At 40.7% G+C, this 15,126-nt stretch overlaps 1 protein-coding gene across 1 annotated transcript in view; it reads right to left on the bottom strand.

Moving 5' to 3' along the window:
• Window positions 1–6,204, bottom strand: part of dipk1a.S (divergent protein kinase domain 1A S homeolog) — a 37,662-nt gene extending 31,458 nt beyond the window's left edge. The window contains exon 1 of the mRNA XM_018261013.2: window positions 6,070–6,204. The gene's annotated coding sequence lies outside the window, so the exon portion shown is untranslated. The remainder of the gene's footprint in view (window positions 1–6,069) is intronic.
• Window positions 6,205–15,126: the final 8,922 nt, after the last annotated feature.

The raw sequence follows: 15,126 nt of genomic DNA, 5'->3' as shown, positions 1-15,126 counted from the left end.
AAAAAGTCCTTCCAAATAAGAGAGGAAAAAATCTTATATCTTTTATAATAACCTTGTAATTATATTTCAAAGAAACAACCGAGCTGTCAGCTCATTCAAACACTCAGTATAATAAAACTGATGTATGACCAAAGCCATTTGACAAACTGCCTGTATACTGACTTCATCTTGCCCAAAGGAGTTTGATCACATTACAGAATAACACTAAAGCTTCCCATTAAAGAAAGGGTATCTATTTTCATGGCAATATAGTTAACCTGCCATTGCACAAAACAGCAATGCTTACAATCAACCTGGGGCTTCTATAGTTTACATTCAGTATCATTGTTTAACAGTTGTAAAAACAATATTTCTCTTTGCCTTGAACATTTTAAATATCTATTCAGGACTGAAAGCAATTTTGGTGGAAGAATAAAAAGTCTGGGCCATACCTACCAACATTTTGGAAATAAAAAAAAGGGACAAAAAGGTTGCCGCGCAGGGTATGAAAGTCTGTGTTTTTTTCAGTTATTAGAGTTTTGCTAATGAAGGTGAATTGCCTTTAAGCTGTGAGTCTAACATTTCCCAAGGGATCTGTTATCTTATATTGTTACAATTACTTATTTGCTTATTTAGAAATTGTTACAAAAGTATTGTGTATTCTGCTGTGGCTGTTCTGGGCTCTCTTCCAAAAGTCAATTAAGTTAGAAACTTATTTTTCTGGCTGTTCCCGGGACAGTTGGGAGGTATGGACTCTGGGCTATCCCTAGTTGCATTATAAACCTTAAAGCTACTACACACAAGACATAATTGATAATTCTGTGTTTCCTACTTTTTGGAAATAGCGGAAGTCTGCTTTTTTTTTGCAGTTTCTGTTACATCAACCAAACATACATCTAACAACAGCAAGTAGTTAGGCTATTAGCCTTAATGCTTGGCTTCAAGCAGGGCAAAAATGCCCATTTTCAGGCTGAACCCCTCCTAGACGCTGCTTTGAACTCAAATGTCAAAGGACTTTTTTTGAATTGCAGTAGAAATAGAAAATGTGCAGCAAATTGATTTTAAATACGTTTACTGATATTGACACAATTGTATAGTCCATTATTCTATTATGTGTCAGCTGTGCCCTGACATGCCATTTTCCTGCAGACCTTAGAACAGTCATAGGAAAAATGGACAGATGCTGGGTGAGCTGAGTGAAACAACAAACTCACTAAATATGAATCAACATGCTTAAAATTGGCAGTTCACTTTCCAAATATTTTGTTTATTTGATGAGGTCAGCAAACAAGAATATGATCAGATGAAATGACGGGCCCATAAGGAAACATTGGAAGTGGACCACACTGATGCAGTCCTTACTCTGTTGTATTTACTTACCCAACCTATTTGTTTTGAGATGACTCAATAAATGGGCCAAAAGTTGCCAACTTGGTCTGGGGGCCTTAAGATTTTAATTTTCTTATACTTTCAGAGGCGGAGGTGGGGGGGGTAGGTTTGTACTAAACTGTTACATTTGATGCATTAGTTGTTAGAAGCTTCAGACTCCTACTGGTCATGCTAAGTAAGCTTTATCAAGTATGTCACAGAGCAACCAATTTTAACTGGTGAATTAATTTCTGACATTCCTCCAACGCTAATAAAAAATGTAACAACTAGTGTAGCACACATAGTTGGCAACCTAATTTATTGAACTGTTCCTGGGAAACATGAGAGGGTGGAAAATTAAACTAAATATTAGGAAAATGATCAAAAATAAAGGATAGAACAGATTATGTCTGGTGTATTATTTGAAAAACAAAAAACTGAAATGATTTGTAAGGTGAATTTCCCCTTTTATACAGATGTGCCTGACAAGCTGTGTGTGTGCATGCTGTGTAACTGGAAAAATGGCTATATCTTCTTTAAACAGGAACATTGTATATTGTATTTATTTAGCCTAGACAAGATTGCAAGCTTTGAGCTTCTTTTTAACTTTCACTGCCCTATGGAATCAAGTTTTTAACGTTACGTTTCCATGTGAAGTTTTATCTTGTGTTAAAATGTGTAAAAAAAACTTGTGCAATAAAGAATGGAAAGGTGCTGTCATGGCTTATCTTTTAGGAATATTCTGTTTTCCAGTAGGTAAATTAATAGTATTCTTTACATACAAATTGCGGTTTATTTAAATGGACCTTTGTGAAAGTTTGTCAATATGACGGTGGTTCTTCAGCAGTCTAGAGCACATTGCAGGATCACTGACTATGTGCCCCAGACTGTACTAAATGAGAAAGCCCAGAAGTACCATTGTTTCTTTTGCCACGGACATTACACTCAATATTTGCAACAAAGTGTACCTACAGGTCAATCTGACCGGGTCTAAACATAAAGGGCTTCAGGGAAATAATTTGCTGTCCTTGGCTGTCCCCTCTGTTTATAATTGACCTGTCTAGGCATGCTCAAGGTTTCAAAAGGATCGGGTTTATAGCACAACCACAGCAGGTAGCATTATAGACTAACTGAATGTGGCTGCTGTGTTGCCATGATAAATAATTGGTAAGAGATTGAATGCATTTCTTGGGCCATTGTGAGCAGTTGGATAAGATTTTTTGAAATACCGTATATACTCGCGTATAAGCCGAGTTTTTCAGCACCCAAAATGTGCTGAAAAACTCTACCTCGGCTTATACGCGGGTCAGCTAAGAGACACCCCTCACCGGCCGCAGATACGAGGCTCCTTCCGCGGCCCCAACACTCTTCCCTCTCCCATAGCGCATCAGGAGACTGAGCATGACGTAGCGCAGCTCCTCCTGTCTGGTGACGGTGAGGTTGTCGCTAGAGGTGTCATGGCTGCTCAAAAGATCAATGAGGCACTGGAGCACCTAGCAAAAGCAGAAAAAAGTACCGGTAATATTAAGGCACCGGGAAGCAGTGTCGGACCAGTCCTTGTGGGCCCCTGCGTGCACTCGCTACTTCATTTCTTTGCAGGTGGTTAGATCGTGCGCCCCAGTTTCGCGCAAGTATATAGTAGCTATGTGGGCCCCAAACTTAATGGGCCCGCCCCACTCCCTACTTCACCAGGCACATAGTGCTTTAATTGGAAATGCTGCCCCGCTGTTCCTGCTACTGTCCGGTTGTGCACGTTATCTGCTGTGCGACGTGATGTCAGACGAGTTGAGAAGGGAGCGACTGGGGATTACAGCGAGGGGCTGCCTGTGCTGATTTATCTTCTGGGCCGGTTGGGGCTGCATGCTTGCACTCACTGTGTTCCTTCTAAGCTGGCTCCTCTGCTACATTACCGGTGAGCAAATTATCCTGGGGGGGGGAGGAACGGGGGATGTGCTGTCTGTGCAAAAGATCTGGAGGGGTGCTGCTGTCAGAGCAAGTGATCCTGGGGGAGGGCAAACAATCCAGCACCAAAATGTAATTTTACATTTAACCCCTGAGGACTCTTAGATTGTTTGCCCCTTTAAGTTTGCTGCTCTACTTTTACTGCCTGTTTCCATGCTCCTTTGTAGTTGCTGCATCTCTCTGCCCCTGGTTGAGTTATAAGTTATTTTACTGTGACTGGTGTGCTTACAATGAATTAAAAATTGATTAAATAAATTAAATGTTCACTGAATTTTTACTTGATTAATTGTTAGTGTAACATGAATTTTTAGTTGATTAATAAATAACAAGTTGATTTAATGGAATGGAGTACTGTTTTTTTTTTTTTATACTGTGGGCAGGCCTACCTTTCATTGTTATTCAGTGGGTGCAGGTACAGATTGATTTTCAAAATGAATCAGTTAATAGTGCTGAACTGAAATCCATGTCTCAAAAGAGCAAACAGATTTTTTTATATTCAATTTTGAAATCTGACATGGGGCCCCTAGGCTTATACACGAGTCAATAAATTTTTCCATTTTTCTTAGGTAAATTAGGTACCTCGGCTTATACATGGGTCGGCTTATACACGAGTATATACGGTAAGTAATTTTTACAATTGTGTTTGCAGAAACAATACAGTTCTGTTACTATGCCTCTAACTCGGTGAAAGAGCTTGAATCATTATGGATCAGAGCAATTCCCAGAATAAAGAGAGTTCTACGTAGCACAAGAGGATTATAGCAGAAACAGCAAGGTGCTAGTGGGCTGCACTCCATTCTGCCCACTTTGGAGGGGTTAGAAAATAGCCCAATTATCTGTGAATGTGCTACCACAAAGCCAACTTTATATCTGATCTTGGACTAACACAAATTAAGCTGCTATGGGACACTTTCTGTCAAGCCCCCCACCCCTCCCTCCCCCAAATGCCGGCTGCTGATCCACTTCAAAGGCAAACAAATGCTTACAGCATAAGGGTTAGTTCACACGAGGAGATTCGGGCGACTTCGGAAAACGAAGAGCAGCGTGTGCTTTAGCACAGGCGACTTTTCATTATAGCGGGTGGGAAGACACGGGGAGGCAGTTCGGGGAGATTGTCGCCCAGAATAAGAGGCATTTAGTTGCCAGGCGAGTAAATCTCCCAGAATCTCCTTGTGTGAACTAAGCCTAACAGATTTGCAGGCAGAGTGGCGGGCAAATAACAGTTAGGAAAGTACAAGTGAAGCAATTACAAGAATAGTAAAAAAAAAAAAAATAATAATTTTATAAAAAAATATGATACCCAGAATAACACTGTTAATATTTCACACATGTTACTATGTAATGACTACTCGCAGCATTCCTGACCTTCTCTCTGCCAACAGTAACTGTCAGCGAGACACTGCTGAGTTGTAGCAGAGAAAGGGAAAATCAGCCCTGTGTATATTTATTGTAGTGCTGGCAAAACATGACTACAGCTGTAACAGCAGGGGGGTTGCTTAGTGCTGCAAGTAAAGCACACCAAAACTGTGACACATTTTATCAGATGTATTTAAAACAGAATGAATTGACAATGCAGGCTATATATTAAAGGGTTTTTTCAGGTTAGTTGTTTTCAGATTGTTTCCCAGTAATAAAGACTTTTTCGATTACTTTCCATTATTTATTTATTTATTTATTATTTTTTTACTGTTTTTCCAAAAATCTAAGTTTAAAATTGAATATCCTTGTCTCTGGTGAGTCTGGCAACTGAGTAATTCAGGTACACGCTGAACTGTTACAATTTTGCAACATTTAAGGACCCCATATACAGGCAGATAAAAGCTGCCGACAGACCGTGTCGGCAGCTTATTGGCCCATGTGTGGGGCCATCCAACGGGCTTTCCCAATCGATATCTGGCTGAAAGATGTGCGATCGGGTGGTTAAAAAATCCTGTTGGATCGTGGGCGCCTCTCTATGCCTGTATGAGGTCCCTCAATCCGACGGACCATTCTGCTGCATCAGCCCCATATCGCCCACTTCGATGTTGGCATAGCTGCCAGAGATCCGCTTGTTTGGTGACGTCGATGGATCTCTACGTCTATGGCCACCTTTAGTTGATACATTTCTCAGCAGGATGGGGAATATAAGTGCAACTATTGCATCAATTCTAACAGCTGCCTTTAATGAAACTCAAGGATTCTGCTCAGCAGGGACAAACATAACAAAAGTATCAACTAAACATATCAATTTAGAACAGTTCACAGGGTTGTCGAACCCTCCTAGAGCTGCTTCAGAAGGTGAAAAATGACACTTTACACTTCAATATTAGAAAAACGGTGATACATATAAAATAGAAAGTAATTGGAAAGTCATTCTTTCGGGTGATCTATCTGAAAGCTCCCCCAGCTGGGCTGCAACATGAAGGTAGACACCAGCTGCAGAGCCATTATATTCATTATTATAGACGAATTTAGAGCAACTGCAAAATGTGCATTTGTGGAAAAGCCTACTTTGAGCTGATAAGAAAAAAATCTTATTAATGTTGCAGTAAATATTTGCATGGATTGCAAGACCATGCATGGATCCATCCCAGCTCTTCTTCATTCTACTGCCGACAAATCTCCAAGTGAAATACAAAAGCCAGAGTATTAGCAGCCAGTAAATGATCCTGATAACCATCATGCCAAGAAACTCCAGTCTGGGCTCCACGTCCCTCTATCCGAGGCGAGCCACAGGCAGAGGTTTAATAACATGAGAGGATAGTAGTGAGAAGGGATTACCTGGGCTGGAGCTCGCATGGTCAAGAACGCGCCTGCAGCTGGAGCTGTTGCTGCTGTCTGAGTGCTGCACTGAAGCTACAGGAGCTCCAGGGAAGCTCGCGACCGGAGTGATCTCGCGAGATTCGGTCAGCTGCCGGCTTCTCGCGATCTTTTGCTGCAGATGCTGAATTCCTGGCATAGTTAAGTGACAGCCTTGGGTTTTGTGTGAAGTTGCTATACGAGTTGTCGGAGCCCGAGGCGGGCGGAGACGCTGCAAGTTGTAGGTCACCGACAACAACAATTTCTGAACGAACTGTATAACAATGTGCAATCGCTAATATGTATGGGGCGCTGTAGATACATGTTTTCTGCCATTCCCACCGGGAATTCTCAATTGTAAGAATAGTGGAGACACAGTTTTGTACGTCTGCACTATTGCCTTAAAGGTATACTGTCAAGGGAATTTTTTTTTTCCAGTAAATAGTGCTGCCCCGCAGTATTCTTGATTGATGTTTCTCAAAAGAGCAAACAGATTTCTATATATTTCATTTTGAAATCTGACATGGGGCTAGACATATTGTCATTTTTCCAGGAGCCCCCAGTCATGTGACTTGTGCTCTTATAAACTTCAGTCAGTCTTTACTGCTGTGCTGCAAGTTGGAGTGATATCACCCCCCTCCCTTCCCCGTTCCAGCAGCCTAACAACAGAACAATGGGAAGGTAACCAGATAGCAGCTCCCTAACACAAGATAACAGCTGCCTTGTAGATCTAAGAACACCCACGTCCTACTGCGACACATTCAGTTAGATTGAGTAGGAGAAACAGCCTGCCAGAAAGCAGTTCCATCGTAAAGTGCTGGTTCTTTCTGAAACCATATGACCAGGCAACATGACGTGAGATGGCTGCCTACACACCAATATTACAACAAAAAAAAGTGCGCTTGCTGGTTCAGGAATAACATTTTATATTGTAGAGTGAATTATTTGCAGTGTAAACAGTGTAATTTGGAAATAAAAATTACATCATAAAAATCATGACAGAATCCCTTTAATGTGGCCATAGACATTACGATTATGATATTTCCTGGAAAACATCTTTCCAGGAAAGATCATTCATTTCAATGCACACGTGTAGAGCTGAATCGTAACATATACAAGTAGAAACAAAAGAATTCTACCTGAATCTGACAATTCAGCAGTAACAATGGCCGATATTCGGGTGCGCTATCCACGTCTTCTGCTATCGGTTGTCTCATCTCCCACCATACATGCATCGAATATTGTAAAAAAATTAGTTTTGGACAATATTATCGGTGCGCCTATGGCCACCTTTAAGTTAACTTGTATAGGCACATCTATTAAAGGCCGAATTTCAAATTCATGTGGGTTTTTTTTAACGGTATGGAATTCGAATACACTAGAAGTTCGATTGGGGGTTATTTAAAAAAAAACTTGCACAAATTTTACAGATTCAAAAACTCAAATTGAATTAGAATCTAATTTGACTAAACTCAATTCAAGTTTTTTCTCCGAAAAAAACTCAAATGTCAGGAAGGCTAATAACATGTTTAATTTGAACCTTAATAAATCTGCCCCTTAGTATGTTATAGAATGGCCAGTACTAAGCAACTTTTGAATTGGTCTTTGATTTTTTTTAATAGTTTCTGAATGATATGCCTTCTTCTTTTGACTATTTTCGACTTCCAAATGGGGGTCGCTGACCCCATCTAAAAACAAATGCTCTGTTAGGCTACAAATGTATTGTTATTGCTACTTTTTATTGCTCCTCTTTCTATTCAGGCTTCTCATATTCCACTCTCATATTCAAATCAGTGCCTGGTTGCTAGAGCAATTTGGATGCAAGTAACCAGATTGCTGAAACTGCATACAGAGTTGCTGAATACAAATCTAAATAACTCAAAAAATTGCAAATTGTCTCAGAATATCACTCCTTACATCATACTACCATTCTGGCACCCTGAGCTTTCAAACAAGCTGAGGTTGCTAGAGCAACCTAAAAATAGTTTTGAATTTTAATGATCAAGCAATGGCTTTCAGACTGAAAGGAAAAGCACTCTGTAAAGAAAAGTCAATAACTATTGATTATAACAATTTTTGCAAAGTCGTCAACCTGCTGGGGGCGTTTTCCACACCCATAGCGCCGACCAAGGCTGCCTGTAGCTGAGGTCATTTCAATGACCCACGTGGTTAACTTTGATTGGGTTCAATTTACTGGCAGTGGGAGATTGGGTTCTTATTAGTGCAGGAGAAGGGGACAAAAACCAGCGGGCTTCCAGAAACTTTAGTATAATTAGCATGACTGATTTATCTGAATGTTTATATTTTACCTTGTAGCTTGCAAGCATGGACTGTGGGAGCTGATCCATTAGGTTAAAAGCATTAGCTATATTTAGTAACCTTTGAGGCAGTAAGAAATCCATAATCTGGGGTTGGTTGCGCACACTATAAATAAATAGTGAAACATGTACCCCTATTATAAAATATAACAGTATTATAAGTCACAGAGGCCTAGACAGGTATTCTGTGGATTCTGGCAAACGCCAGAGGGGCTGCTGTAAGATGGGCCTGTAGGGGGGGGGGTGCTTTTTGGGCCTCTGTGTACTTGAAATGCCAGGGCCTATTTGGAATCCCAGTCCAGGGTGCAGATTTGCAGAGTGGCTAACGCTAGCGACAATTTGCTAGCGTTACCGCCCACAGGGACATTGCCAATTTACCGCCAATTTACTACTGGTGCAGGCGTCACTTCACTAGCGAAAGAGATAGACGCTAGCGGTCATTCGCACTCTATCGCTATGCGACAATTCGCTCTGGGAAATGGACATTACTTTGCAAATTCACTATGATGCGGATTTTACTGAACGTTACCTCTTTAGTAACTAAGTAAAAATCCTTCGACTTCGAATATCGGATTTACCGCAAATAATCGTTCGATCGAACTATTAAATCCTTTTGAATCGAACGATTCTAAGGATTTTAATCCATCGATCGAAGGATTTTCCTTCGATCAGAAAAATCTTAGCAAACTTGTGGGGAAGGTCCCCATAGGCTAACGTAGCTCGGTAGGTTTAAAGTGGCAAAGTAGGAAGTGGTCGAATAGTCGAACGATTTTTATTTTGAATCGTTCAAATCGAAGTCGTAGTCGATGGTCGAAGTACCAAAAAAAACCTTTGAAATTCAAAGTTTTTTTACTTCTAATTCTTCATTCGAGCTTAGTAAATGTGCCCCTAAGTTTGTGACTTGCATTTCACAGATCCTTTGGCTGGTCTAATGGACTCACACTCAGTACACCAGCGACACTGTGTGGTGAGAGATGATAATTGTTCTTTTGATGTAAATAGTAATGATACTGTACTACCATTACTACGCACTCCTAGGGGTATTATATAAGAAAAAGTATCATGTTAGTTGTTGGAAGCATATACTTATATATTACTTTTTACTACAAAGAACAGGAAAAAGACAAACTAGATAATTCAATAGGCTACATATTCTATGGCGAGGAAATATAGCACCATTTAGATATGCAGTTAAAGAACATAAGTAGTTACTATTGTGACTAGAATGAAAGATAGCTGAGCCTGCAGACTACAGAAAGCAAAATTTAAATAAAAAATATTTAAACATACTATCAGCCTTAGGGGGTATATTTATTAAAGAGTGAAGTTAGACATATCCATAGTCCTCTAAAGTGAAATTCTGCCACTCTCCATTCATTTCTATGGGATTTTGAAAGACGTATTTATCAAAGGATGAACTTTTACCCATTAATAAATTCTCTTTCACTCTAGAGGACTGTGGCGATCTCTAATAAATATACCCCTATGGGTTAGACTGTGTGCAAGTAGATACTGCATTCTGTGTTTCCAGTTGCAGCAGAAGTAGCACAACTATACCCCTATGTGTCCCAGGTCACATTTTAGTTCCGCCGCTTTTAGCATCACAGACCGCCCCCTTTTGGTGCCCGCCCCCCACTGGCCGGTAAAAAAATTTAATTAAGGTGGCAAACCTAATCTGAAGCAAACCCACCAGTTTTACCAGTACAGGTCAACAGTACATTATATTGTCATTCCTTAATAACACTTTGTTTTTAGATGTTACTGATCCTTTAAACACTGTATTTGCAAATTGCATTGTGGAAATTGCACCAAATTTGCTGACAGCTTCAAGATTCAGATGATGCCTTTCTGTGCCCTTTCCGATAACTTGTTTAGGCGTCCTAAACAGTTTTTTATTGTTAATGCTTAGTCTGAATATCTATTTTAACAAGTTTCATACATTTTAATAATTTACAGCAAAAACGAATTCTCACAATAATTACTCTAGTGTGTTTGACTAGTAAAGAAGCAAGCATAATAGCTAGACACACGAGTGTCTAGCAGATGATCACATTGACTCACTCAGTTTAGATTAAATCTATAGTGGCCCTATGTATCTACATAACATAAGGGGTAGGGTACAATTCTAACTACAGATGAAAAGAGAAAATAGAAGAATTTATATGGCTGGTTGCACTTGCACACCTTCATTTATATATATAAAAAAGATGAAAGGCTGCTGACTTATTAAACATGCTTTTTCTTCTAGTCTTGAAAATAGAAAACAAGTCATTTGGCAAAAGGCTTTTTAACTAGTCTGTTTCAGGTAGACAAAACTTGGTAAATCTGTTTACCTTACAGCAAGATAATGCTTCAGTGGCCAGATGTATAATAACCTCTAACTTTGCTTATATAGAAGTGGAATGGGTTGCACACTGCTTCCCAACATCACGGTTAAGACTTGCAAATACTTTCCAAAAAGAGCCAGCAACACCGGGATAATTTCCAAAACAAAAAAATATATATTTAGTGAAGCATGTATAGCCAACGCAACACTTCGGTTTGTAAAATATCCCGGTGTTGCTGGTTCTTTTTGGAAAGTTGCCTTTATCTGCTGGTGATGCAGAGATTCCAAGCCAAATCTAAAGTGACCTGGGAGCATCTTGGACACAATTAAACCTGTGTATTTTCCAGAAAAATATCTATATTAACTCTTTTTCTTTGTTCGGGGTTAGGGGTGCTAGTGTGAAATAAAATTCAGCTTCCTTTCACCTATTTATCCTGTAACTAACTTTTCCAAATAGGTTTATTTCATGTTAATCCAGTAGGCATATCTACAACAGTATGTACCTCCTTGCACTTGCACATTGGATAGTTAAGGATTCAATAAGCATAATTTAAAGTAGTCTACAGCTTGTTTTGATTTACTGGTGTCTGTTTCTGCTTCATTACCTATTGCCAACCTTACATGTTCAGACTTTACCTGCTTGCTGCCCTAGACCAGATCTATAATTCAGGTGACCCTAGGCCAGCCAAAATCTATGTACCTTAAATTCCACCATCCCATTCACGCATGCATTTGCTTTTTAGTTTCTACTGGTACCTAGATTACTGGATGATTTATGTGGTGGCAATTTAAACAACTGTCAAATCCCCTGTGTGTTCAGTTCTTAGTGCTCTGGATATCTGTAAGAGTAAGTGAGTAAATGGAGATGTGGTTAGGCAGTTAGGCAGTATGCCGTCCCTAAAATCATGCAACCAGGCCTGTATTTGTGGAAAGGCCACCTAGGCCCGGGCCTAGGGTGGCAGGACTTTAGGAGGGCGGCACCCGCATTGGTTCAAAAACACTGTGGATGCACTGGATATACAATAATTTTTTAAATTTTCCATGCACCAATCCCCATTGCTCCAGTCCAGATCATGAAAATTTGCACGAATAAAGGGGAGGGGACAGGGGCGACGAACGGCAGTGGGCCTAGGGGCGCCCGATATGTAAATCCGGCCCTGCATGCAACCCTAGGCCAGGCCTTTGTGGTCGCCCCCTTTCCTTCCCAGTAGGCACATATGCAATACAGGCTTTACACTGATTTGAAGTAAGGAGTTGTCCTCCCCTCTGCTCCACCACTGGATTTAGGATCAGATTGGCAAAAGATGACAAATTATATAAAATCTTATACAAATGTGCTGTTCCTCTGGTATAGTGAAGAGTTCCAGGCCAGGAAAGAGGGAAATAAGATAAAGCACGTATACTAGAAGGTTCCAGTTAAAACTGGAATTGGTATTTGACATCTCTCTTTGTAGATGCCACCTGTGAATTCTATGGCTGTTATTCAAAGCTTCTTAAATGAAATTAAAGGGGTTGTTGACCTTCCAAACACTTTTTCAGTTCAGTTGTTTTCAGATTGTTCACCATAAACAAAGACTTTTGTCAATTGCTTTACATCTTTTATTTTTACCGTTTTCCCAAAGTTTAATGTTTGTGTCTCTAGAGCAGGGGTGTCCAAACTACGGCCCGCGGGCCAAATGCGGCCCGAAATCCATTTTTAATTGGCCCGCAGCAATTGGATTCAGCGGTGCTACTGCGCATGCGCCGGAAAGGACTCTAACCTGTTAGCGCAGCCTTGCAAACTTCAGCCCACGTCCGCACTCTCCAGGGTTAATCCCTTTTTCATGAGCCGAGGGCAGAGATGAGGCAAAAGCCTAACAACAACAATAATAATAAAAGCCCTGGAAGCCGATGAGGTCACTGACTGCGCATCATGTGACCTGGCCATGCAAGATGCTGAGTGGAGCTTGGCCAGGAAGGAAATGTTCGCTCCCGAAATAAAAGCCATAGCGAGAGGGTGAGCAGGGAAATTAGACGTTAAATGCCCTGACGTTTTTCACTGTGTAACTGCTAACCACACGCACCCTCACACATGCACAGTCATTTTCTTTATCTCTGGACTTTGGGAGCCATTACTACCCCCCATAATGAAAGTCTTAAGTGAGCACCCTAATCATCGCACCCCCAGGCAGCATTAAGATCTTCCCCTCTAGGTCCAAATGATGCTGCGGCGGGTTGCACGCTGCCAGGTTGCTGCCTGATAAAACTTTTCTGCCCATCATTCCCTGGCAGCTTCCTGCTTGTTTTGCAGGTAATGGCTCTCTGGCATGTTACAGGCATATTACAGACATTCTAATAATGCGCACGATACGCAGCAGCGATACATATACTAGCAATAGGGAGAGAACAGCTGCTCAGACAGGCTCCGTTGTACCTGCATCACCTTCGCATTGTCTATGTCTATGACTGCCAGTGTAGGGAATGTGGTCTCAGATATTATTTTGGAAGCGAGACATTCAAAGTAAATTGTCCTCTAGCGCGGTAGTAGCGCGGGTCTCCCTTCAGCGGCTTACATCTGCTTTCAGTCATTACAGAGTCACATAACAGGAAGTATCGTACTTCACCTGGAGTGAGTGGCCCGGCTGTTTGTGTATTTTATTGCATATGGCCCTTGATGAAAAAAGTTTGGACACCCCTGCTCTAGAGTCTCAGTCTGGCAGCACAGTGATCCAGCATCTGAACTGTTACAATTTGCTACATTTCATTAATACAATCAGTTGATACATTTCTCAGCAGTATCTGTGGAATATTAACAACTATTGTATCAATTCTGACAGCTGCCTTTAATCATGGATTCTGCTCAGCAGGGACAAAGATAACAAATGTATCAATTTAGAACAGTCAAAGAGTCGGTGACCCCCCCCATCAACTAGTTGTTTGAAGGTGAACAATCCCGTTAAAGGAGAAGGAAACCCCCTGGGCGCATGTGCCGAATGTTCCGAAGTTTTTCGATTTCACTTCTTGACATTCGGCGCATGCGCAGTAGATCCGTACCGGTAACTGTTCCTACTGCGCCAGAAGACGCCGGTCAAAGCAGGAAGAAGACGTGCGTGGGAGAAGATGGCGCCTGTGAACTCCGTGGACAGGACCTGCGCAGAGGGGTGAGTAACAAGTTAGGGGCATTTGCCCAGGGGGACAGGTAGGCCAGGGGGGAGGAGGGAGGGAGGGCAACACAGGGGAGGGGTTTTGCGCCCAGGGGGTTTCCTTCTCCTTTAAGGAGGAAGGGGGAGCAGCAAGATGACCAAATGATAAGTCAGAGGCAGGAAGCAGCAGAAAAGGTTTGCCTTTTGAAACATCCAGACAAACATTCAGGAAACTGATGTGATGAGCGTGTTGATCTTGTATGGCTTCCTGTGGTTGTACACAGAAGAGCAAATGGTAGAGTGTGGGACAAAAGGAGTGGGGAGCATGGTAAAGGGGAAGTGTAAAACAAAGCCGGTTGAGAGGGAGAATGGGAAAGCCGATATAAAAGGATTAGGAGGGGTGTAATGATTACAAAATCTGTAAAAAGTGGGAGATAAGCCTAGACCTAAAGTTGATAAGTCTGTTCCTCAGTGCCATCTTCCTCTTAAAGGTGCTGTTCACATTTTTTATTACTTGTGGTTTTTGAGTTATTTAGCTTTTTATTCAACAGCATATTCAACTAAAGTACAAAAAACATACTAAAAGTTAACTGAAAGATGAACCACCACTTTAACTCCTTACTAACAGCTATATTGTAGGATGGTCTAAAGACAGAATGCATCCTAAAAGTCAGACTGATATTAAAATCTGATGTGTAAACTATACAATAGATTTGATATGAGACATGATACGCCTATCAAAATGGATCTGAATCCAACAAAAAAATTTAAATGGTGCCCAGAGGACGTTTCCTTCTCAATGAAATACATTGACTGTCATATGCAGGAACAAAACATGCCATGCAAATTTATTTTATTATTTTACGGCTATGGGTATTAGATTTTGTAGGGTCCTACAAAATCTTGTACACAAAATATGATCAAAATTTCCCATATAGTTTAGTCCTAAGGACATTGCAGACTCAACAGGTAGAGACCAGAGAACAACAGAAGGTAAACAACATATACACATGTATAATGAACAATATAGCTGTAGGCTTGTACTCTGACTCTCATGATTATCTCATAACACCCATTGGCCAGCACCCTGGGATAATAGCATCACACAATGGGTTTGGTTATATACCAAATATTCAAATATTTTTATTTGTTTTAACTTAGACAAGCAAACATACATAATGCAGTGATTCATAGGTAACATTATTAGAGCTATACAAAACAAAATTCAATCTAAAAAAGTAAGCAGAAAATAACAAGTGACATATCAAACATA

The sequence above is a fragment of the Xenopus laevis genome, chromosome 4S, assembly GCF_017654675.1.
Source record: "Xenopus laevis strain J_2021 chromosome 4S, Xenopus_laevis_v10.1, whole genome shotgun sequence".
Lineage (NCBI taxonomy): Eukaryota > Metazoa > Chordata > Amphibia > Anura > Pipidae > Xenopus > Xenopus laevis.
This window is presented reverse-complemented; position numbering and strand designations above follow the sequence as displayed.